Consider the following 26,591-nt stretch of genomic DNA (forward strand, 5'->3'; position numbering starts at 1 on the left):
CTGGCGGGGGCAGTTGTTCCTGGTGGTGGATGCAAGTCGGGGCTTTGCCAAGAGAAGAGATGCTCTCGTCGTCGAAGGAAAGTTGAAGATCGTTGCACCACCAGGGAAGAGACCTGCCGCGGAGTGCTCCGTCACAAGGCACAACCTTTTGGTCGCAGTACGCGTTAGTGGCTATCCGGTTGCCGGGGTGCTCTGCACGGGCAATTCAACCACTACGCCCTGGAAGCGAAGAAAAAGCAAAGGGGACTGGTTGTTCCCACCAGTCAGGGGAAGAAGACTCTCCGGCGGGGAGATCTCCTCTGTCGTCGGGAAGTGGTGAGTCAGTTCAGCAGGGCTCCACCGGAGGTGTCGTCATTGCAGGTCGGCTCAGCGTTACCCTCGTCGGATTCTTAGGTCCTGTGGCAACTTCTTGAAGATCCAGTCCCAAAAGCTCTGCTTTTATGCAGAAAACCCCCATTCATTCAGCCTAGCTGTCAATCAAAACACGCTAAGTGGTGAACGGGGTGGCTCACTACTTGGGCCAATCACACCAGAGTGCGACTTGAGTTGGCACGGCAACTCAGTCCAGGGTGCCTAAACCCCCTCCCACCCCCCCTGTGGTACCCAGGCAGAATGGCACCACTTTGGAGGGCCTCTGTGCAGAAGCCCGCCAAAAGTGGAACAAAGGGCTCAACCTTTGGGTTAGGAGTCATAGAGATGAACACAGACGCCATTTTAAAAACCGAGTTCTGGCAGAAAATACCAACCGATTTATTTAAGATTAATAAACCGGTGGTATGTTAGAGATTAACGAGAAAAAGTATTAACCTCCAACAATGGGAAGAATCCCATAGGGTTATATTCGGGGTCGAATATAACAAGTAGTTTCCACTGCCACCAGCCAAAACTCGACGAGGGGGGACGGGACAGTGCCCCCTCGAATAACAGACCCAGGAGTAATCGAATTACCCCTACTAGTACGTCCACAATAGGATGGTTTGTACTAGTTCTGTTAGTAAATTTAGGTCTAGTAAAGCCAATGGTGACTTTACATGCCCTGGGAGACAGTAGTCAGTCCCAGGGTATGGAGTCTATGGTGGGAATCCTCTAGGACGCCCCAGTGTTACGGCACGGAGGGTGCGGTGCAACACACATAGCAAAACATATGAGACCCTATGGAGTAAAAGACCCCATAGCCCATAGAACACATTGACATTCAAAGGAATTACACACATTCATGTCCAATAGTGGGAGAAAAAGAGTCTCACTCTTGGCAGAATGGAAAAAAAACAAACTCCAGAAATCCAGCAAAGCTGCTGGGGGACTCACTAGGTTAGGAAATTCAGCCTAAACAGAGAATTCTCCCTAACACTCGCCCCCCCAGACTAAGGGACAGGAGGATTTAATCCACTCCTGGATGAATCTCATACCTCTAGTCGATGACATACATCCTAGAGAGACCATCAGCATTTTGGTGGTGACACCCTGATCTGTGCTCAATGGTGAAATCAAACCCTTGCAGGCAGATCGACCATCTCAGTAGTTTTGGGTTTTCCCCTTTCATTTGCATTAACCATCTCAAGGGTTGGTGGTCAGTCTGAATGACAAAAGTAGAACCATACAAGTATGGCCTAAACTTCTTCAGAGCCCACACGATAGCAAAGCACTCTCTTTCGATTGTTGCCCACCTTGTTTCAGGATCCTTCAGCTTGCGGCTGATGAAGCAAACAGGGTGCTCCCTACCTTTCTTATCCAGTTGACTGAGTACGGCACCTATTCCTACATTTGAAGCATCTGTCTGCACAATGAAAGTTTGGCGGTAATCAGGAGCTCTCAGTACTGGGGCTTGGCAAAGAGCCTTTTTCAGGTTTTCAAAAGCCTGATTGCATTCCTCGTTCCATCTAACCTTTTTAGGAAATTTGGGCGAGGAGATGACATTCAGTGGAGAAGCTATGGTCCCATAGTTCTCGATGAAATTCCTGTAATACCCAGTGAGGCCTAGGAAGGCTCTCACTTGGGTCTGAGTAGTAGGTGTTGTCCAATTTTGCACAGCTTCAATCTTACTGAGCAAAGGCCTCATTTCTCCACCTCCTACCTCATGTCCAAGATAGACTACCTTACTCTGTCCAATTTGGCATTTACTTGCCTTTATGGTCAGATTGGCTCTCCCAAGAGCCTGAAAAACATCTCTCAGGTGGGTTACATGTTCTTCCCAGGAATTGCTGAACACTGCTATGTCATCCAAGTATGCCATGCAGAGGTCCTCCATCCCATTCAGAACCCGGTTTACCATCCGTTGAAATGTAGCAGGTGCATTTTTCAATCCGAAATGCATTACCTTAAACTGGTATAAGCCAACGGGGGTAGAAAATGCAGTTTTTTCCTTGGCATGGTCTGTCAGGGCTATTTGCCAATAGCCTGACGTCAAGTCAAATGTGCTGAGGAACTTGGTGGCACCAAGTTTATCCACCAACTCATCTGTTCTTGGCAAAGTTTGGGCATCAGTCTTGGTGACTGCATTAAGAGCTCTATAATCCACGCAAAATCTAAGTTCTTTAAATCCGGCCTTTGGTACTAACACAACTGGGCTAGACCATGGACTAGTAGAGGGCTCTATTACCCCGAGATCAAGCATCTTGCTGACCTCACCTTTGATGTGGGTTCGTACGTTTTCTGACATTCGGTATCCTTTGCTTTTGACTGGCAGACAGTCACCAGTGAGTATGTCATGCTGGCCCCAAGGGGTCAAGCCTGGTGAAAGCGAGAACAGAGAGGCAAACTGATTCAACATAGAATTGCACTCTTCTTGTTGCTCGGGTGTCAGATTTGAAGAGAGATTTACTCCTTCAATTTTTTCATCTAAAGGTAAGCCTCTGAGGAGATCCGGAAGAGCTTCACTCTCTTCTTCTTCCTCGGATGATGCTAGAAGCAACGCTCCTACATCAGGTCTTGAGACATACGCTTTGAGTCGGTTGGTGTGGAAGACTGTCGGAGCCTCCTTGGGATTGCCCAAGTCCACCAGATAGTTGACCTCTCCGAGTTTACCCACAACTCTGAAGGGTCCCATCCATTTGTCTTGCAAGGCCCTCTGCCTTGTTGGGATCATAACGAGAACAAGCTGGTCTTGAGCGAACTCAACCATGTTAGCCTTTTGATCATGCCAGTGCTTGACCAATGCTTGTCCAGCTTTCAAGTTATCGCTTGCTTCCGTCATCATGTGTGACATTCTCCTCCGGAGACCTATCACGTAGTCAGTCACTCTGACTGGCTTGGGGGAAGGTGCACTCTCCAACCCCTCCTTAATCAGGGCCAATGGACCTCTGACGGGATGACCATAGAGGAGCTCAAAGGGAGAATAACCTACTTCCTCCTGAGGGACTTCTCTATAAGCAAAGAGAAGGAATGGCAGCAGAAGGTCCCATTTACGCTTAAGGGGTTCCTCTAAAGCACCTATCATTCTCTTCATGGTTCGGTTGAACCGTTCAACCAACCCATTGGTTTGTGGGTGGTAAGCCGTCGAGAACTTGTAAGTAACTCCACAGGTTTTCCACATGGTTTTCATGTAGTGGGACATAAAGTTTGACCCCCTGTCAGGGATTACTTCCTTAGGAAACCCGACCCTAGTAAAAATACCAAGGAGGGCCTTAGCCACAGCCGGGGCTGTAACAGTCCTCATAGGAATTGCCTCAGGATACCTAGTACATTGGTCTACTACAACAAGTATAAACCTGTTGCCTGAGGAGGTTGGAGGGTCAAGAGGACCAACAATGTCAATCCCTACTCTCTCAAATGGGACTCCCACAACTGGGAGAGGCACTAAAGGTGCACATTCTTGGAGCCAACCTTACCAGAGGTCTGGCAGGTGTGGCAGCTCCTGCAGTGTTTTTCTACTTCGGCCCCCATCTTCAGCCAATAAAAGTAGAGAGAGAGCCTTTCCTTAGTCTTCTTGAAACTCAAGTGACCAGCCAAAAGAATCTCGTGGCCTAACTGCAAGAACTGTGGTCTGTTCTCTTGGGGTACTACAAGTCGTTTGTAGTCTCCAGGTTCAGACTCGGTCGGTTCACTGTAGAAGAGGCCATCTTCCCAGTGCAACCTGTATTTCCCAAGCTCTTGCCCTTCAGCCTGAGCTTCTGCCTGGTGGCGAAGACCTTCCAGAGTTGGACATTCTCTCTGTCCCTTACTGAAGTCTGCCCTGATGGGTCCACCTTCTGCCAGTAAAGACTGCAGCTCAGGATGGTCAACAGGATCCAGATCTCCAATGAGTTCCTGGCCTTCCATTAGCTCTTCTTCAGAGTCTAATTCTACCACACAGGGTTGTACCTCCCTCTCAGCGTCAGCTGGAGGTGGAGTTACGGGTGTAACTTTGGACAACCGCGGCAAAGTCCTTGTTGGCTGCACTGAAATGCTGGCTGCTGGTTTCGGTATCGAAGTCTTAGGTTTCCCTTTCGCTTCTGATTTCTTTGAGACAGCGGCCGACAATTCCAGTGGAGCAGGAGTGATTTCTTTCTTCATCATCTCCTGGAGAGTACCTCGCATGGTTCTCTCCGTTGCAGGTCTGGTTAGCTCCTGTAACCGTTTACTAGGAGGTCTGGGAGTATGTGACACAACTTTGAGAGTTTTTAAATCGTTATCCAACAGAACGCGTCCTGGTACCTCACTCTGTATGCTGACAGGTATCTTCACAGTCATGTCGTTACAGTGGATGAGAGCTGGTAATTGGGGAAGCATCTGCACAGGCCCTCCAGCTAACTTGGTGAGGCGTTTGGGTGCCTTAGCAACATCCTCAGCCTGAAAAAACGATTTATCCACCACAGTTATGCTGGCCCCAGTGTCCCTAATGGCAGGAGTCTCCTGACCATTCACCTGGACACTGTCCTTATAATACTCTTTAGTATTATCGGGGATAGAATTATAGACGTCTAAATTCTGTTGTTCCCACAACCCCAGAGATACTAAAGAAACACTGGCTGAGACTCCAATGGGTTCATCAGCCAGCAGTAGAAAGTTTCCACTTGCCATTTGGACTTCCTCCTCTGGAGCGAAGGCTAAGGAGACAAGCTGGACCCCTGAAGGTTTACCCTTACATCTGGGATCTCCTTTCACGTGGTCAGTCGAGCCACAAACAAAGCATTTACCGAATGCTTTCTGGAATGGTGGCTTGTTCTGGCCTCCTTCCGGTTTGGCACCAGAAGACACACTATTCTGCTGCGGTTTTCCATGTGGCTTACCCTTCTGGTTTTGTTTGGGGCCCTCTTTGGAATTTGAGTTATTCGAATTCTCTTTTGAGTCTTTTTTAGGCTGTTTTCCCTCATCCTTTTTCTGAGTTGCCCCAGAATCCTTATGAGTAGCCCTGTTGGCAACCCACAAGTCAGCAGCCTTAGCTAGCTTCCTGGAATCCAATTCCTTCGAATCAGCCAAGTGCTGTCTGAGCTCCGGAGAACAGGCATCATAAATAGACTCCAACATAAAAAGATTCTTCATACCCTCATAAATGTTCACTTTGTAACCCTTAATCCATCCCTCTAAGTTTTTCAACCCTTCACTCACCCAGGTAGCCCAAGGGGTACCATCATGCTTTTTGAGGGTTCTAAACCTCTTAATATACTGGGAAGGGGTCTTCCCGAATCTAGCTATCAAAGCTAGTTTCACACTTTCGTAATCCTTCTTATCCTCCTCCCCCAACTCCATTACCACATCAGTCGCAACAGGGGGGAGACTAGAGAACAACCAGGGAAGTAACTCATTCCCGGCGATGTCCTGGAGCCCATGATTATATTCAAACAGTTTTAACCAATCCAACACATCCAATCTCGGTTCATACATACCCACTAATTCCTTCGGCATCTGGGGTGTTTTGGGACTGGAGCTTCTAGAGGAACCAGAGGAGAGAGAAGCATTTTCTACAGACAACTTTTTCATCTCTAACTCGTGATTAAGTTCTATTTCTCTGAGCCTTAACTCAGCTTGCTTCTGCTCAGCCTGGGCATTCATCCGTCTGAACTCTAGCTCTTGGTTTCTTTCAGATTGAGCCAAAAACCGTTTGTATTCTAACTCGAGCTTCATTTTTTCAAGTTCAAAATTAGCAAGGTTACATGTGGGACCTGGTATGGGCCCTGTAGGTACAGCTGGTAAGGCAGACAGAGGAGCAGGGGAGACAGTTTAGTTAGCCTCTCCTTCCTCTTCAGCCTCTTCATCACTATCATCAGAACTTTGATTTAGATCAACACCATTACTGTTATCTACATTTGCTGGAGAAGTTGGTTCCTCTGAACCAGTACCCAGACTTTGGTTCGCCAGAAATCTCGCTATCAGTTCTACTTTCTTGCCTCTCACAGAAAGATTCTCTTGTCTACAGAGAGCTCGTAAACTCTCAGTATTTTCACCTGACAAGGTTTCTTGACTGTAAACTTCCATAGTAGACATGTTTTTGAAAGTTGCTTTTAGTGCTAAGCTTTGTGGTTAGTTATCCTAAAGTGTTAAAAAGCACTCTAAACTGTATACTCGATACAAATCCCACCGCTGTACACCAGTGTTAGGCGGAAACCTGTGCAGTTCCCTCTGGGACCACTGCAAAAGATTTAGGACGACATGTGTTTGGCAGTAAACCCACTTGGTAGCAGACTTCCCTCAAGAAGAGTTAGGCAGTATGTGGAGTATACAAAATAGGGCAATTTACACAGTAGAACAAGCAAACTGGAACAGAGCTTCGGTGTAAAGATATATAGTTATTTATTTATAAAAACACATCTATGGAAAACACACTGGCACTAATACGGTAAACAACTTCAATCACAATTACTATAAGTAAATCAATCCCCCTAACAATAGTTCGACAAGTCTAGGTTCAACGGCACCACTTATTTGCAGACAGAGGTGAATGCTTTAACCTAGATGGCACTCTAGTATTCTTTAGGACGGGAGAGAAAAGGGCAGGGTATCAAATCAACTCGGTACCAACACTTTTACGAACAAATGCAAGGCAAGTAAGGCAGGGTCTATTGTAGATCGCAAAGTTCAGAGGCCAGGCACACTCGGAGAGAGGCAAGGCGAAATGTTCCAAAAAGAATCATAGTGGAAATGCACTTCGATTCTTTGGCACAAATTGTCACAGAAAGATTGGACCAGTTCAGAACAGAAAGTTAAAGAAAGCTTGGAGGCGACCCAATGGAGAGGTGAGGATTAAGACACCTCACGCTAACCGACACCAGGGAAGCCAGGCGGACACGGTACCTTGTATGTGGAGAGACAGCTCTGGCGGGGGCAGTTGTTCCTGGTGGTGGATGCAAGTCGGGGCTTTGCCAAAAGAAGAGATGCGCTCGTCGTCGCAGGAAAGTTGAAGATTGTTGCACCAACAGGGAAGAGACCAGCCGCGGAGTGCTCCGTCACAAGGCACCACCTTTTGGTCGCGGTACGGGTTAGTGGCTATCCGGTTGCTGGGGTGCTCTGCACTGGCAATTCGACCACTACGCCCTGGAAGGGAAGAAAACGCAAAGGGGACTGGTTGTTCCCATCAGTCAGGGGAAGAAGACTCTCCGGCGTGGAGATCTCCTCTGTCGTCGGGAAGTGGTGAGTCGGTTCAGCAGGGCTCCACCAGAGGTGTCGTCGTTGCAGGTCGGCTCAGCGTTACCCTCATCGGATTCTTAGGTCCTGTGGCAATTTCTTGTAGATCCAGTCCCAAAAGCCCTGCTTTTATGCAGAAAACCCCCATTCATTCAGCCTAGCTGTCAATCAAAACACGCTAAGTGGTGAGCGGGGTGATTACACCAGAGTGCGACTTGAGTTGGCACGGCAACTCAGTCCAGGGTGTCTAAACCCCCTCCCACACCCCCTTTGGTACCCAGACAGAATGGCACCACTTTGGAGGGCCTCTGTGCAGAAGCCCGCCAAAAGTGGAACAAAGGGCTCAACCTTTGGGTTAGGAGTCACAGAGACGAACACAGACGCCATTTTAAAAACCGAGTTCTGGCAGAAAATACCAACCGATAGATTTATTTAAGATAAATAAACCGGTGGTATGTTGGAGATTAACGAGAAAAAGTATTAACCTCCAACAATGGGAAGAATCCCATAGGGTTATATTCGGGGTCGAATATAACAAGTAGTTTCCACTGCCACCAGCCAAAACTCGACGAGGGGGGACGGGACAGTGCCCCCTCGAAAAACAGACCCAGGAGTAATCAAATTACCCCTACTAGTACGTCCACAATAGGATAGTTTGTACTAATTCTGTTAGTAAATTTAGGTCTAGTAAAGCCAATGGTGACTTTACAAGCCCGGGGAGACAGTTGTCAGTCCCCGGGTATGGAGTCTATGGTGGGGATCCTCTATGACGCCCCAGTGTTACGGCACGGAGGGTGCGTTGTAACACACATAGCAAAACATATGAGACCCTATGGAGTAAAAGACCCCATAGCCCATAGAACACATTGACATTCAAAGGAATTGCACATATTCATGTCCAAGAGTGGGAGAAAAAGAGTCTCACTTTTGGCAGGATGGAAAAAAACAAACTCCAGAAATCCAGCAAAGCTGCTGGGGGACTCACTAGGTTAGGAAATTCAGCCTAAACAGAGAATTCTCCCTAACACCACCTCTGCCCGCTGCCTCTCTGCACCTATCTGCTGGCCCAATCGCTCCCACACGGGAGACACTCCCATTCAAGGGTTCTCCTGCCCTCTGGCCGATGCCTGCCCCCCTGATGTTGATGGCCCCGAGCCATGATGCCTCCCACGTCGAGCCTGCCGCTGCCTCCGACGCAACTGCCTGTGCCAGCACGACGGCATCCAGGCTGATGGAATCCACCGACGCCGTCGTGCACGTGCCCTGCCCGATGATGCCGTCACATCCTCCATCTGCTGGGGTTCAGTTGCTGGTGTGTCCACCCCTGCTGGACCTCCGACTCCCGACTGTGGCAGGGATGGGATTCCCACCGAGTTGGCTGCGTTGGTCGGGGCAGTTCCACAGGGTGCCCTGGTGGCATCTGGGCCAGAAGACGGCATGGAGAACGACTGGCGCATAGGAGGAGAGGGTCGCCAGAGTGCCCGACACATGTACGAAACCCCCGACCATGGCCGCTCCCAACTGGGCCACGTTGACATGGTGCTCTTCGTGATGACGTGCGTGCTTCCCCCGGGAAGCACGCACCTCATCACAAATGACACCCGTTCGCAACGCAACACCAATCAGGACCTTCTCCATACGGCCAGGGGTCCCCTCGTCCACAGGTGGAGGGGAGTCAGATGACATGGACATCCCCCCTACCTGCGGACGGGCCTGGGATGGGGCATCCCTGCTGGTGCATGGTGGTGCAGTCACAGTGTCAGGGACAGTGACATGCACAGGCACCTCCTCAGCGACCTGTGCTGCCTCCTGCCCCTGCCCCTGGACTGCACCACTTGCACTGGCAGGGATGCCCCCACCAGGCCCCACGTGCGGCTCAGTAGCGGCCTCCTCCTCCTCTGTGGAAACCACCAACCTGGATGGCTCCACCCCGTCTTCCGCCGTTGCAAGCCCCTGTGGGGGCTCACCCACCCCTTCCGCTGCAGCCATGGGGGCATCCCCGCCGTTTTGCTCCACAGCGCCGTCTCCGCCCTCTTCTTCACTTTGCGCTGTGTAGAGGGAGACATAGAACACAAGCATCAGGGTACTGTACAATGGTCCCCTAGACAGGAAGCAATAGCAGATAGATCACTTCCATCATGTCCCTCCACAACACATGGGTCAGTGCAGGCAAAACACGTGCAGTAACAGGCATGGCACATGCTATGGATATTAGCAAACATGTCCAAGGGACTCTTGAAACATACAATGTTGTTTTTGAACTCACATGCATCATGGGTCATGCCTCTCACATGCACACACTTCACCGTACTTTCATCCATCTGGACTCGTACACCCCAGACACAGTGGATGCAAGGATAATTAGGCTGCATCAGTGATTCTGAACATTGTCACAGACATGTGTCATGCATCCATGGCATTCACAAGTCACAGACACGCAGGTCAGACACACAGACATGGACACCATACATGTACCTGGCATCAGCACCCATCCCTCACCCCGACCCATGTCCAGGAACAGAGACTGGCATGCTCTCATGTGTCCATTCCGCATAGGGCTCCCCATGTTGCATTTAAACACATACACCAACCGTGTGCTTCACACATTACTGGTCTCACATGCATGACCATGATGTCCCTGCACACACACACACGCGTACATGGCCTATGTCACACATACAGGCAAGTATCAGAGAACCAGCACACTGCAACATGCCCTGTCTCACACAGCAATGCTTGGCCACTTACCGCTCGACTCCAGACGGGTCTGCCTCTCAAGGACCTGGACGTGGAGCACTGGGGATATGCGTTCCAGGACCCTCATCTGATCTTCCGACAAGTGGCCCAGGCGCCCCTTAGCATCCGCTGCCTTCAAGAGGCGCCGGGCCTTGTTGAGGGTCCTGGACCTAAAGTCCTCCCAGCGCTTCTTGACATGATGGAATAGTTGGTCTGCCACCCCCTCCGCGTTGATGGCAGTCACGATGTCCGTCCAGATTCTGTCCCGTCCTTCCTTGTCGGCGCATGATGATCCGAAGAGGGCATCATAATGCCCCAGGACAAGCTCCACCTGGACACCAACTTCCTTCTGACTGAAGCTGGTGGCCCTCTACCCCTCTGGCTGGGGGTCGCCAGTGGTCTCGGATGGTGTTTGCCCCGAGATGGTGACCCCCGAGGCAGGCGTGTGTGGGCAACTGGGTCCTGGGGCTGGGCTGTGGAGCGATGGTATCCCAGTCGGGAGTCTTCTGTTCCAGCAGGGGTGGACACAGCAACTGGACCCATGCAGATGGCTGATGTTCAGGCACCAAATGGCAGGGCACGGTGGCAGCAGGCAGGCAGGCAGGCAGGCAGGCAGGCAGCAGCAGATGGCTCGTGGGAGGCTGCTCGGGGCTCTGGGGGGCAGTAATTCAGGCTTTTGGGCAGGAGCGTGGTCTTCCGTGTGCTTACGCGTGGCCAGCTTGATACGGAGTGATTTGGCACGTGAAAATTCTGCACGTCAGCGTGTAATTCGGGGAAAGGCCCTTAGCGCATAAGCGCGTCAGCACGCATACGCGATTCCATTGGACCAAAGGCCCTTAGCGCGTAAGCGCGTCTGTGAAGTATCGCGCACGGGCGATGCACTGGCAGGGCTTGAAGATCCCATGTGGATTTCCATTGCTCAGTACGTGCTTTTCGTGGGGTGCGGTGCGTGTGTTCTGCAGGCGTTGGGGTTCATACGCTATTACTTCACAGCGGGTGGGTGTTGGCTACGCGTTCTTCTACACGCAAGGCAGTGATACCCTGCTCCCCCAGGCCAGATCGCGTGTGAAACTACCCGCGAGCCCCTGAAATACATGTACCCCGCTCCCCCAGGCCCGATCGCGTGTTAAACTTCCCGCGAGCCCCTGAAATACACATACCCTGCTCCGCCAGGCCCAATCCCGTGTTAAACTTCCCGCGAGCCCCTGAAATACACGTACCCCGCTCCCCCAGGCCCGATCGCGTGTTAAATTTCCCGCGCACCCACGAAATACACGCACACGCTATTATTCACACAGCGGGTGTCCGTGTTTGTCGCGTACCCCTTTGCACATCATTTAGGGGTGCGTGGGAAGTTTCACACGCGAATTCAGAAGGGTACATGTATTTCTGGGGTTCTGGGGAGTACTACACGTGAATTGTTCCCTCTACACCCTCCACGGCCCTTGCAGGCAGCCCACACCAAAGGGGACTACCCTGCACCCCTGCTCATGTCCCGCAGGCAGCCCATCCACCATGGACATGCCCCCCAGCCAAGCCACATGTCACCCTGCACTACTGATCAACAACGCATGTCTCCCAGCACCCCCACCCCCCAGCACTGTGGGGCACCTGCCAGCAGGCCCCCACTCATGTCCCCTTGCACCACCACCCCCCAGCATCCAGGGGCACCCTCCACCAGGCCCCCACTCATGTCTCCCAGCACCCCCACCCCCCAGCAGTGCAGGGCACCCTCCACCAGGCCCCCACACATGTCCCCCTGCACCCCCCCCAGCATCCAGGGGCACCCTCCACCAGGCCCCCACTCATGTCTCCCAGCACCCCCACCCCCCAGCATCCAGGGGCACCCTCCACCAGGCCCCCACTCATGTCCAACTCATGTCCCCCTGCACCCCTACCCCCCAGCATCCAGGGGCACCCTCCACCATGACCCCACTCATGTCTCCCAGCACCCCCACCCCCCAGCAGTGCAGGGCACCCTCTACCAGGCCCCCACACATGTCCCCCTGCACCCCCCCAGCATCCAGGGGAACCCTCCACCAGGCCCCCACTCATGTCTCCCAGCACTCCCACCCCCCAGCATCCAGGGGCACCCTCCACCAGGCCCCCACTCATGTCCAACTCATGTCCCCCTGCACCCCCACCCCCCAGCATCCAGGGGCACCCTCCACCAGGCCCCCACTCATGTCCAACTCATGTCTCCTTGCACCCCTACCCCCCAGCAGTCAGGGGCACCCTCCACCAGGCCCCCACTCATGTCCAACTCATGTCCCCCTGCACCCCCACCCCCCAGCAGTGCAGGACAGCTGCCAGCAGGCCCCCATACATGTCCCCCCAACACCTCATGATGATACATAATCATGGCCCCCATGCCCCTTCAATACACTGCCCACGCCACTCCAGTCCGAACACACCACCAGGTATGACATCCACCCCACAAAGAAATCACCAGCACATGATGCATCCCAAATGGCTAGTCTGCACATCAACATATATCCGTCAAACCCACACAATGACAGCATGTGAATGAAAAAACACACATTGGGCCTCATTAGGACCCAGGCGGATTTCGCGGTGCTAAATGCACCGCGAAGCATGGCGGAAAGCCGCCGATAGCGCCATGGGGGTTGGCGGATTTACTGCCCCATTCCGACCTCGGCGGAGCGGTAAATCCCCAATCCCCATTCTGCCCTTCCCCATTCCCATTCTTGCCCCATAGGGTATAATGGGAGTGGGGAAGGAGTTAATTACGCCACCGTAAAATACGGTGGCGTAATTAACAACGAGGTCCCGTAGCGCCATGGTTTTCTCCGCCTGGTAAAACCAGGCGGAGAAAACCTCCATGGCGCTACGGGAACTCGTAGTATGGCGGAGAGGTACGCCATGCACTACGCTGGCGTAATACCCTCTCCGCCAGGGTCCTAATGAGGCCCATTGAGACATGCATGAAACCAAAGAGAGAATACCACACATTGAAGTACCAAATGATAATGTATTAAACAGAAAAGCAAGGCAATGAAATGGAACAGAAGAAAATGGAAATTAAAAAAGAAATTCAGCATGTCCAATAAATGAAAAAGACCCATGAAATCCAAATGAAAAGCAATCCAAAAGCAAGTCTCCAAAGTGTCAGTCTGAGAAAATAAATCCAAGGTGCAAAAATAATAAAAAACCATTGATCCATGGGAAAAAAAAATCAACAATCCAAATCCATTGTCAAACTATGTACAAAGTGAACATCCAGGGTCCATGTGCCCAATCCTTTAAATGAAACGTATGAAATAAAATCCTACCTAATGAAGAAATATATACAAGAAGTTGGGGCATTGTCCAAGTGCCCCAAAACAAAACAAAACCGAAAGGAAACTTAACACTAAAGAACTATTTACAAGGGCAACGGGCAAGTCCGACGACTCACTTCTGGATGTTCCGGGTCAGGGCATCATCGAACTCCTGCTCAATGTCCCGGCGGCGGTCCTCTTCCATGGCCCTGAGGGTCCGCAGGGATGACGACGTGTTCTCCTCCAACTCCCTGCGGATTGCCTCGAGGCACTCCGCCCGCCTCAGGGCTCTCCGCATGGAGTTCTCCGCCCTGACCATTGTGGGCCGTGCCTCTTCCGCCCTCTGCCGCTCCGCATCTATGGCATGGCCCAACCGCTGCCACACGGAAGACACTTCCCGTCCTGGGTCCTCCTGCTCTCCAGCCGATGCCTGCCCCTCCGATGTCGAAGGCCCCGAGCCATCATGGCTCCCACCTCGTTGCTGCTGCTGCTGTGCCTGTGCCCGTGCCCTGGCTCCACTGCCTGCACATCCTCCACCGGCCGGGTGCAGTCGTTGATGTGGCCACCCCTGCTGGACGTCCGACTCCCGACTGTTGCAGGGATGTGTCCTCCACCAGCCTGGCCGCACCGTCAGAGGCAGCTCCACAGGGCAGCCAGGTGACAAATGGGTGGAAAGATGGCACGGAGGACGACTGGCGCATAGGGTGTTCAGTTGAGGAGGGGGTCGGAACAAGCTCCAGCAAACGGAGGAATCCGGCCTGGGTGACCTGTCCCAGTAGGCTGACGCGGTCAACGAGCCATTCGAGATGACGTGCAGTCTCCCCATGAAAAGACTGCAGGTCACCTCGCATGGCCCGTTGACGCAACGCCACACCAGTCAGGACAGGCTCAACCCGTACCTGGTAGCCACTTCCGCAGGCAGAGGAAGGCCAGTTGTTGTAAGCTCATCCCCTGCCTGAAAACGGGTCTGGACGTAGGCATCCCTGCTGGTGCAAGATGATGCAGTGACAGGATCAGGGACAGGATTGCACACAGGCACCTCCGCGGTGGCCTGTGCTGCCTCCTGTCCCTGGTCCTGCACTGCACTACTAGCACCAGTGGAATCCCCACCTCCAGACCCCGTCTCTTTCGCTTGCACGGCCTCCTCCTCCACCAAACCCCCCACCAACCTGGATGACTCCGTGCCATCTTCCCCCGTTGGGCCCTGTGGGGTCCCAGCTGCCCCTTCTGCTGCCGAGGAGTCCAACTCCGACCTCCGCCTCTTCGACCTCCCCTGGGCAGCTGCGGCCTGGGATGCGGCACCGGACTCCTCACTCCCCGATGAGATGACAACCTGGGAGGGGAGCCGGGCCTTGCGTCTCCGGCTGGCGGTGCAATCCCTGCCGCTGTGCTCCACAGCACCTTCTCCACCCTCTTCATCAGTTGACGCTGCAGACAGGGAGAAATAAAACACAGGCATCAGGGCACTGTACAATGGACACATACACACATGACAGTTGTACATGAGTGGCATTGGCAAACCTCAGACATGGCATCACAATCGCCAACACACATGTAAATTCAACTCGCACACATGAGCCATACCACAGCCATATCGCAACAGCCAGCACCATCCATACACATACAACAGCATGAGCAGGCAAAGGTGAGCCAGACATCACATGCAACACAGGGAGTGCGCTACACATGCACACACACCACCACACTTGCATGCATGTGTACACCTCTGCCAACTGTTGCAGTGTTGAGATCGGCATCCATGTCACATCTGCCAATCAGTCTTCCACATCCCGGTGTCACATGCATCCATGTTGCATCACTGTTGCCCCCTTGTCAAATACACACACATGCACATGTACACAGTGCAGATACATGTAGCTGAAACCAACATCCATGTGTCACATCACGAACATTCCTACTTACATACACATTCATTCAAACATGTGTGCCCACACATCTGCATTTGGCATGCAAGCCTACACACACAAGCACCATCCATGTCTCACACATGAGAGCCCTCACATGTGTTAGCCTCACGGCCCTATACACCCCCCCCCACTTGGCCCCATTAAAACACATGTGCAACCTGCACACTACTGGCACACCACCACACGCACAGCTTACAATCAGGATGCATGTACACTTACCGCTCGACTCCAGACGGCTCTGCCTCTCAAGGACCTGGACGTGGAGCGCTGGGGATATGGGTTCCAGGACCCTCATCTGATCTTCCGACAAGTGGCTCCGGCGCCCCTTAGCATCCGCTGCCTTCAAAAGGCGCCGGGCCTTGTTGAGGGTCCTGGACCTGAAGTCCTCCCAGCGCTTCTTGACATGATGGAATAGTCGGACTGCCACTCTCTCCGCGTTGATGGCAGTCACGATGTCCGTCCAGATCCGAGTCCGTCCTTCCTTGTCGGCGCGCAAACTTCTGAAGAGGGCATCATACTGCGACAGGACTTGCTCCACCAGGACACCAACTTTCGGTGGCAGTGAAGCTGGTGCCCCTCTGCCTCTCTGGCCGGGGGTTGCCAGTGGTGCCAGATGTTGCAGTGCCCGACATGACAACCCCAGAGGCAGGAGTGGGTGGGCAACTGGGTCCTGGGGCTGGTCTGTGGAGCGATGGAATTCCAGTCGGGAGTCTTCGGTTCCAGCAGGGGTGGTCACAGCAACAGCACCCCTGGCTGATGTGCAGGCAGCAAATGGCAGTGCACGTGGGCAGTAGGCAATCAGGCAGCAGCAGATGGCAGGTGGGAGCGTGCTCGGGGTTCTGGGGGGCAGTAATTCGGCCTTCTGGGCAGGAGCGTGGTCTTCCGTGTGCTTACGCGTGGCCAGCTTGATACGGAGTGATTTGGCACGTGAAAATCCAGCACGTCTGCGTGTAATTCGAGGAAAGGGCCTCAGCGCGTAAGTGCGTCAGCACACATATGCAAATTCATTGGCCCAAAGGCCCCCAGCCTGTAGGCGCATCTATGAGGTTAGGCGCACATGCGTTTTCCATGGCACGTAGAAAAAATAAGCACGTCAGAGTGTCATAGCGTGTAATTGGTGGAAAGGGCCTCAGCACGTATGCGTGTCTGTGACGTGCGTGCGCGGCCGTTTCCCTGTACACGGGTGCATGTTACACGTCCAATGACTGCACGTCAGAGTGTCAGCTCGTGTAATTGGAGGATAGGGCCTTAGCGCGTACACACGGAAGTGACGCTGGACGTGTGGGCATGTTTAAAAGGTACGTGTAGAACGCCATTTCCTTGTACGTGCTTTTCGTGGAGAGTGAGTGGGTGAAATCTGTACTTCTTGTCGGTTCACACGCTATTTACTTCACGGCGTTCCAAGTTCGTACTCCCTGTTACCTCTGACAGCTTTTTCTCTTTTTGTCTTTTTCCTGGGCCTGTTTCCTCAAACAGCGTTCACTTCTTCTGTTGTCCTGTCTCCTCAGACAGCGTACAATTCTTCTTTTGGTGGGGGTGTTGCCAACGCGCACACGCACGTCTTTTTCACGCTATTTTTCCAGGCAGACGGTGAGTCGCGCACGTATTTAACATCTGTGCTTGCCCCATGTGTCGCGTACCCCTTCAGAGGTCATTCTAGGCTGCGTGTGACACGCATATGTTCATTTTTGTGTTTCTGGGTGCCACAGCGTAGTGCAGGTTTATTTTTCCACGCACGTGGTCTAGGAGGGGTTGTGTGCACATTATCTCCCTTTTTTGGGGTGCCTGTGTGTTGCGTGACCTGTCATCTTCCCCCAGGGGTCACAAACAGCCTTGCTAGAGTACTAGGGTACAAATTCCATCTAGTAACCTACCCCTTTGACCCCCAATTGCCCAGGACAATAGTTTACTGCAACTCCCATACGCACAACAACATCAGTGCCATGGTTGGGAGGCGAGCACGCGGTAAGGGTGGCAAAGGTGGCCGAGCCTCAAGAGGTGGCCGTGGTGGATAGGGTAGGGGACGTGGCCGGGACTTGCAGGGTGCCCCTAGCCCCCCATGTGTGGGTGACCAGTCAGGGACACCCATGCCCCCCCCCCCTGGTTGAGGGTAACATGACACCATCCCTGCTCAGCCCTTGTTGGACCAGCCCATTGTGGCACCAGACCTGGCACAGGGTGACTCCATGGCTGACTTCCAGGTCAGCAGGTCTAGGCCACGTGTGGCGGTGCACGTTGGTGTCACCAGACCTCGTGGATCAGGGGCAGCTATGTCATCTGCTGCCCCGAACAGGCAGGGTGGGGAGGCTGCAGGGGCAGCTGCGGCTCCATCCACCCCAGCTCTGAGTCTCCCAGCCAGGACAGTGTCGGTCCCAGTCCATCCTGTTGACGTTCCCCCTGACTACATCACACTTCAGCTAATGCCTGCACCAAGTCCCATGGTGAGTGTTCATTCCCACACTCCTAGTCCACAGTCCACCGGGGCTCCTGCCCCTAGTGTCCAGAGCGGCGTAGGACACTCAGGATCCCCACCACCTTCCAAGCGGAAGAGGAAGACTGCTCGTCCAGTACAGGCTGATGCCCCAGACACGGCTACACAGTCCGGCCCACCAAGGAAGCCCAGCTTCAATCAGGCCGAACTTGATGCACTTGTGGAGTATGTGTCCGCTCATGACAGTGAAATGGTGATTACTGCAGGATGCAAGACCACACCTGCACGTCTGGCACACTGGCAGACCATCGCGGACATCATAAGTGCCCTTGGATTCGTGAGGCGCACAGCTAATGATTGCTACAAGCGCTGGAATGACCTGAAGCGCAGGGCAAAGAAAAAGCTGGCCTCAAGTCATGCCACTACTCTAGTGACTGGAGGTGGGTCTCCAGCAGAGGACATTGATCTCACTCCACATGAGTATGTTGCTGGGACCTACGTCACGGAGGGACAGATCCAAGGCGTGGGAGACCTGCCAGATTACGAGGCATTGTCCGGTGAGTGCACATGCATGTGTGTGTCATCCGTGTGCATGGTGTGTGTGTGAGGGCTTCTGATTGAGTGCCAGATGAGGGTGTGTGTGCCTGAGTGGTTTGGGTCACCCATGTGCTTCATCCAATACATACTGCGCACCAGGATTTGGGTATTGCAGTATCCCTTCTGGCAACAGTAGACATTTAGCCCAACCTCACGCCAGTTGCCCTTGAAGTATCATCTTGCCACAACATTGTTGCATATTATTCTGTGTTCATTCAGGCTGATTGTTTGCATTCCACCACTTTCACTAGGCATTTCTCAGTCCTATTGTCACATGTGTGACATGGTTATGGTACATGCCATCTGTGTGATGGCATGTGTCATGTATGTGTATTGGACATGCCAATCACAGGCCAATGTGTGATGGCACTGCTAGCCAGCATGCAGAAAATGTGTTGGTCTTCCATCTTGGTGTCATCAATGTGTGCCATTTGCCTCCCCTTAATACGCAGTGACGGTGCATGCATGGGAGGGTTATAGTCATGTAGGACATGTGTCAATGAAGTACTGGTTCTGTTGCTTCTCAGCCCTAATTGTGTGCCATGGTTCTAATGCCTGTTCCCGTTTCTTTTCTTTCATGTCTTTGCAGGGGATGACGCACTTGATACTGCTGGGGTTGTGGAGATGGAGCAGACCCAGGAGGGGTCTCAGGCCCGACCGGGCACCAGTGAGGGACGTGGTGTGGTGGTGGGTGAGAACCCACACTTGCTGCAGACCATTATCTCAAGGGGTGTTTCTGGTTGCACCTCCCCCGAGCTCTATTCAGGTGTCGATTCGGATGATGAGACCTATGTGCGGTCGCAGGTAAGTGTTTCTGGGAGGGATTCTGTACTGTCCAACCCACCTGCACCAGGGGTAGAACTCTCAATGGGGATGTCAGTGTTGGTAGGTCCGTCTTTGGTGGTTACGGATGCAGGGTCACACTCCGCAACATCTGATCCTGTTCCTGGGCCAGCAGATCAGAGGGGGAATGCAGTCCTGCAGCCTCAGGCAGTGCCGGCACAGCAAGCCGCAGTTCGCCTTGCCCCAGACAGGTGTGGTGCCCGCCGACGTGGTGGTCGTACGCCACCTGGCAATACCGCATGGGAGCAATCCATATACAGTATGGCAAACCAACAGGCAGCCTCATCTGAGATGATGGCTCAGGCCATGGATAGGGTGGCCACTTCCATTGTTCCCCAAGAAAGGCTGATGGAACAACTAGAGCAGGCAACGGACTCCATTTGCCAGTCACACAGGGAGGACATGTTGGCGTCCAACAGGGACAGACGGGCGGCACTGGAGACTCTGCGGGAAGCCATTTCTATTGAGTCCCAGGGCCACAGGGAAGCCCTGAGGGTGGAACTCCGTCAGCTCAGGGTGACTCTTGTTGAGCTTGAGGCTTCAACTGACACGAGGACAGAACAGCAGCTGGAGCGGCTCACATGTACGCTCTCAGCTGAGATGCAGGCAACTAGGGAGGAGGTCCGGGCATCCCGTGAGTTGTTGCAGGGGGACCTCCGCACGATTATCCTCCAGAACCAGACCTTCCACACCTGCATGCTTGCTGCCATGGAGAACCAGACTAGGGCTTTGCGTGGGCTGCCTCCCATAGTGCCACCACCTCCTGATGCAGCTGCAGAGGGTGAGGAGAGCTACAGCAGCGATTCTCTCACAATAGGGTAGCCGTGCAGGCCATGAGCCCATGGAGGTGTTTTTTTTCGCAAAATCCACACAGATGGGTTTTGGTGTGCACCCTGTCCTCGGACCTCCTGGCTGGCCTCCCCCACCCTCCCTGGCCCATACATGGGCATTTTTTGATTTTTGATTTTTGATTTTTTTTACAGTGTGTTGCCTTGTGTGGCTCCTGTGGGCATGCGCTGTATTGTGGCTCGGCACATGCAGGCTTGTCCTGAATTTGGGTTAGATGCTTGGGTTTGTGTGACACACACCCCCCCTGCTTCCCGTTTCCATGGGCTTGCAAAGGGTGTGCCGAAGTGACATTGACTTACACAGTGACGTTGGACTCCCATTTGATGTGTGGGCAGACTGTAGTCAATACTGTGTATACATTCCTAATGCATATTGTTGTTGTATTGTACACTGCATGGTATATTGATATGTGCCTCTGCATCCATCTCATCCTCCTAATTTGCAGGTCCATTCCTCATGTCTTCACAAGGCGGTCTACTTTGGAAATGGTGTCCATGTTGTAAGCAGTGCACCTACACTTTTGCGTGGCGCTAACACTGTACAGTTGGAAGTGGTCGAAGTGCTGGCATTATCAGGTAGTGAGACTACCAATTTTTTAAATCCGTACTGTCATGTTTATGGTAGGTTGAAGGTTGTGTAGGTGAATAGTATTATTGGTAAATATTTGGTAATGTGTGTTGTTGGACCTGCATTACTGTGAGCATTTCATGTGTGGCCAGTTTCCATTAGGGACACTGTACTTTGTGACACTTGTGTCATGTTGTGGGGATTAATTTGTTTGCTCTCACATAGCATGACATGCCATAGTGTGTTGTGTGGCGGTGCCGGGGAGGGGTTGGGTGACATGGCACTGTTCTCATGTTGTATTTTGCAAGTGGGTATTCATTTTTGCTGCATAGAAGTGTGTCTTTTGATGACACTGCATTGGTGGTGTTTGTGTAGGTAGGGATGCACACATTGTGACACTTCCAGGTGAACAATCTCAGGCTGCTATGGTTCTGACAGTTGACTGTCCCTTAATTCATCAGAATTGTCAGATTGAGTCATCATTGATTGTCAGATGGTATGTGCCAGGGCTGTGTGCACTCCACAGGGGTGTGATTTCTATGTGAAGTAATTAGCCACCAGCTGCGTACGGGCTGCCTCACCCCGTGCCCTTTCCCCTCCCATGCGCAGCGGGCGTGCATGTGGTTGGGGATGTGGGGGCACCACCATGTCCACAGCCAGGCCCCGGCGTGTTGCAACATTGTGCAGGACACATGCTGCCACTATGATCATGCACACTACTGGGGGAGCGTATAACAGCTGCCCGTCAGAACGGTCAAGGGAGTGAAAGTGTGACTTGAGCACTCCGAATGTGCGCTCCACTATGCCCCGGGTTGCAATATGGGCTGTGTTGTATCTTACCTCGGGAGGCGTGATGGGGTTCCGAATTGGCGTCATCATGTGGGTGCTCAGAGGGTAGGCACTGTGCCCTGGGGAGGTGGTGATGGGGATCATTAGTGGGGTAGTGACATTACTCTGTATCTGTAATGCTTGCGTGTGCTGTGGCATTTATACTCACCAAGCAGCCATGCATCGCCATGCCGCCCAGCTTCCATGTCCCGGTTTAGGGTTGACATCCTGTAAATGAAGCTGTCGTGGGTGGACCCTGGATAGTTGGCATATACTGAGGTGATGATTCCCTTGGCATCACATACTACCTGGACGTTGATGGAATGCCAGTGCTTGTGGTTTCTACAGATGTGCTCAGATGCCCTGGGGGGGACGTAGAGCCACATGGGTGCAATCAATGGCACCTAGCACTTTGGGGAATTGTGCAGTACATTGAGGACCTTCTCCAGGGGGCTGAGTGCTTGGGAGCACAGGGTGGGTGATGTGAAGTCATCCTCCCACTCACTGACCAGGTCGAGTATTATGTGAGGTGGAAACCTGTACCTCCCATACACCTGGTCATCAGGCATACCAAAAAGGCTGGTTCTGGGTGTAAAGATTCTGGCCCTGACTATCCTCCTCCTCCTCCTGCGGTATCCCACGGCCACTGCTGCTAGGAACGGTATATTCATCCTGGCGTCTGAACTTGTTTGTTGTTTGCGAACACTTTTATGCTGCGCGGGATGTGCGCCTACTTCATGCTGGCATACGTGTTTCCGGATTGGACCTTTTTTTTTGGCGCGTTGTAGGCGACCGTGTAAATCTTCCCGCCCACCCCAGGAATACACGTACCCCACTCTCCCAGGCCCAGTCGCGAGTGGAAGTTCACATGAACCCCGTAATACACGTACCCTGCTGATATCGCGTGTGGTGGTTCACGCGGACCCGTAATACACATACCCTGCTGATATTGCGTGTGGAAGTTCACGCGGATCCGTAATACACGTACCCTGCTGATATCGCGTGTGGAAGTTCACGCGGACCCGTAATACACGTACCCTGATGAAATCGCGTGTAAGACTACCCGCGCACCCCTGAAATACACGTACCCAGGCCAATCGCACTGATGGGGGGTGGGGGTGCAGGGAGACATGAGTGGGGGCCTGGTGGAGGGTGCCCCTGGATGCTGGGGGGTGGGTGTGCAGGGAGACATGAGTGGGGGCCTGGTGGAGGGTGCCCCTGACTGCTGGGGGGTGGGGGGGTGGGAGACATGAGTGGGGGCCTGGTGGAGGGTGCCCCTGATTGCTGGGGGGTGGGGGTGCTGGGAGACATGAGTGGGGGCCTGGTGGAGGGTGCCCCTGACTGCTGGGGGGTTGGGGGGGTGGGAGACGTGAGTGGGGGCCTGGTGGAGGGTGCCCCTGACTGCTGGGGGGTGGGGGTGCTGGGAGACATGAGTGGGGGCCTGGTGGAGGGTGCCCCTGACTGCTGGGGGGAGGGGGGGTGGGAGACATGAGTGGGCGCCTGGTGGAGGGTGCCCCTGACTGCTGGGGGGTGGGGGTGCTGGGAGACATGAGTGGGGGCCTGGTGGAGGGTGCCCCTGACTGCTGGGGGTGGGGGGGGTAGGAGACATGAGTGGGGGCCTGGTGGAGGGTGCCCCTGACTGCTGGGGGGTGGCGGTGCTGGGAGACATGAGTGGGGGCCTGGTGGAGGGTGCCCCTGGATGCTGGGGGGTGGGGGTGCAGGGAGACATGAGTGGGGGCCTGGTGGAGGGTTCCCCTGACTGCTGGGGGGTGGGGTGCTGGGAGACATGAGTGGGGGCCTGGTGGAGGGTGCCCCTGACTGCTGGGGGTGGGGGGGTGGGACACATGAGTGGGGGCCTGGTGGAGGGTGCCCCTGACTGCTGGGGGGTGGTGGTGCTGGGAGACATGAGTGGGGGCCTGGTGGAGGGTGCCCCTGGATTCTGGGGGGTGGGGGTGCAGGGAGACATGAGTGGGGGCCTGGTGGAGGGTTCCCCTGACTGCTGGGGTGTGGTGGGGGTGGGAGACATGAGTGGGGGCCTGGTGGAAGGTGCCCCTGGATGCTGGGGGGGGGTGGGTGCAGGGAGACATGAGTGGAGGCATGGAGGAGGGTGCCCCACAGTGCTGGGGGGTGGGGGTGCAGGGAGACATGAGTTGGACATGAGTGGGGGCCTGGTGGAGGGTGCCCCTGGATGCTGGGGGGTGGGGGTGCAGGGAGACATGAGTGGGGGCCTGGTGGAGGCTGCCTCTGACTGCTGGGGGGTGGGGGGGTGGGAGACATGAGTGGGGGCTTGGTGGAGGGTGCCCCTGACTGCTGGGGGGTGGGGGTGCTTGGAGACATGAGTGGGGGCCTGGTGGAGGGTGCACCTGACTGCTGGGGGATGGGGGGGTGGGAGACATGAGTGGGGGCCTGGTGGAGGGTGCTGCTGACTGCTGGGGGGTGGGGGTGCTGGGAGACATGTGTGGGGTCCTGGTGGAGGGAGCCCCTGGATGCTGGGGGGGTGGGGGTGCTGGGAGACATGAGTGGGGGCCTGGTGGAGGGTGCTCCTGACTGCTGGGGGTTGGGGGCGGGGTGGGAGACATGAGTGGGGGCCTGGTGGAGGGTGCCCCTGGATGCTGGGGGGTGGGGGTGCAGGGAGACATGAGTGGGGGCCTGGTGGAGGGTGCCCCACAGTGCTGGGGGGTGGAGGTGCAGGGAGACATGAGTTGGACATGAGTGGGGGCCTGGTGGAGGGTGCCCCACAGTGCTGGGGGGTGGGGGTGCTGGGAGACATGAGTGGGGGCGTGGTGGAAGGTGCCCCTGACTACTGGGGGATGGGGGGGTGTAGGACATGAGTGGGGGCCTGGTGGAGGGTGCCCCTGACTGCTGGGGGCTGGGGGTGCTGGGAGACATGAGTGGGGGCCTGGTGGAGGGTGCCCCCGGATGCTGGGGGGTGGGGTGCAGGGAGACATGAGTGGGGGCCTGGTGGTGGGTGCCCCTGACTGCTGGGGGGTGGGGGGGGGAGACATGAGTGGGGGCCTGGTGGAGGGTGCCCCTGGATGCTGGGGGTGGGGGTGCAGGGAGACATGAGTTGGACATGAGAGGGGGCCTGGTGGAGGGTGCCCCTGGATGCTGGGGAGTGGGGGTGCAGGGAGACATGAGTGGGGGCCTGGTGGAGGGTGCCCCTGACTGCTGGGGGTTCGGGGGGGGTGGGTGACATGAGTGGGGGCCTGGTGGAGGGTGCCCCTGAGTGCTGGGGGGTGGGGGTGCTGGGAGACATGAGTTGGGGCCTGGTGGAGGGTGCCCCTGACGGCTGGGGAGTGGGGGGTTGGGAGGCATGAGTGGGGGCCTGGTGGAGGGTGCCCCTGACTGCTGGGGGGTGGGGGTGCTGGGAGACATGAGTGTGGGCCTGGTGGAGGATGCCCCTGGATGCTGGGGGTGGGGGTGCAGGGAGACATGAGTGGGGGCCTGATGGAGGGTGCCCCTGACTGCTGGGGGGTGGGGGGTGGTAGACATGAGTGAGGGCCTGGTGGAGGGTGCCCCTGGATGCTGGGGGGTGGGGGTGCAGGGAGACATGAGTGGGGGCCTGGTGGAGGGTGCCCCACAGTGCTGGGGGGTGGGGGTGCAGGGAGACATGAGTTGGACATGAGTGGGGGCCTGGTCGAGGGTGCCCCTGGATGCTGGGGGGTGGGGGTGCAGGAAGACATGAGTGGGGGCCTGATGGAGGGTGCCCCTGACTGCTGGGGGGTGGGGGGTGGGAGACATAAGTGAGGGCCTGGTGGAGGGTGCCCCTGGATGCTGGGGGGTGGGGGTGCAGGGAGACATGAGTGGGGGCCTGGTGGAGGGTGCCCCACAGTGCTGGGGGGTGGGGGTGCAGGGAGACATGAGTTGGACATGAGTGGGGGCCTGATGGAGGGTGCCCCTGACTGCTGGGGGGTGGGGGTGGGAGACATAAGTGGGGCCTGGTGGAGGGTGCCCCTGACTGATGGGGGGTAGGGGTGGGAGACATGAGTGGGGGCCTGGTGGAGGGTGCCCCTGGATGCTGGGGGTGGGGGTGCTGGGAGATATGAGTGGGGGCCTGGTGGAGGGTGCCCCTGTCTGCTGGGGGGTGGGGGGTGGGAGACATGAGTGGGGGCCTGGTGGAGGGTGCCTCTGACTGCTGGGGGGTGGGAGTGCTGGGAGACATGAGTGGGGGCCTGGTGGAGGGTGCCCCTGGATGCTGGGGGGTGGGGGTGCAGGGAGACATAAGTGGGGGCCTGGTGGAGGGTGCCCCTGACTGCTGGGGGTTGGGGGGGTGGGAGACATGAGTGGGGGCCTGGTGGAGGGTGCCCCTGGATGCTGGGGGATGGGGGTGCAGGGAGACATGAGTGGGGGCCTGGTGGAGGGTGCCCCACAGTGCTGGGGGGTGGAGGTGCAGGGAGACATGAGTTGGACATGAGTGGGGGCCTGGTGGAGGGTGCCCCTGGATGCTGGGGGGTGGAGGTGCAGGGAGACATGAGTGGGGGCCTGGTGGAGGGTGCCCCTGACTGCTGGGGGGTGGGGGGTGGGAGACATGAGTGGGGGCCTGGTGGAGGGTGCCCCACAGTGCTGGGGGGTGGGGGTGCTGGGAGACATGAGTGGGGGCCTGGTGGAGGGTGCCCCTGACTGCTGTGGGGTGGGGGTGCTGGGAGACATGAGTGGGGGCCTGGTGGAGGGTGCCCCTGGATGCTGGGGGGTGGGGGTACAGGGAGACATGAGTGGGGGCCTGGTGGAGGGTGCCCCTGACTACTGGGGGGTAGGTGGGGTGGGAGACATGAGTGGGGGTCTGGTGGAGGGTGCCTCTGGATGCTGGGGGGTGGGGGTGCAGGGAGACATGAGTGGGGGCCTGGTAGAGGGTGCCCCACAGTGCTGGGGGGTGGGGCTGCAGGGAGACATGTGTTGGACATGAGAGGGGGCCTGGTGGAGGGTGCCCCTGGATGCTGGGGGGTGGGGGTGCAGGGAGACACGAGTGGGGGCGTGGTGGAGGGTGCCCCTGAC

Source organism: Ambystoma mexicanum, chromosome 4q, assembly GCF_040938575.1.
Source record: "Ambystoma mexicanum isolate Mex_15411 chromosome 4q, UKY_AmexF1_1, whole genome shotgun sequence".
Taxonomy (NCBI): Eukaryota; Metazoa; Chordata; class Amphibia; order Caudata; family Ambystomatidae; genus Ambystoma; species Ambystoma mexicanum.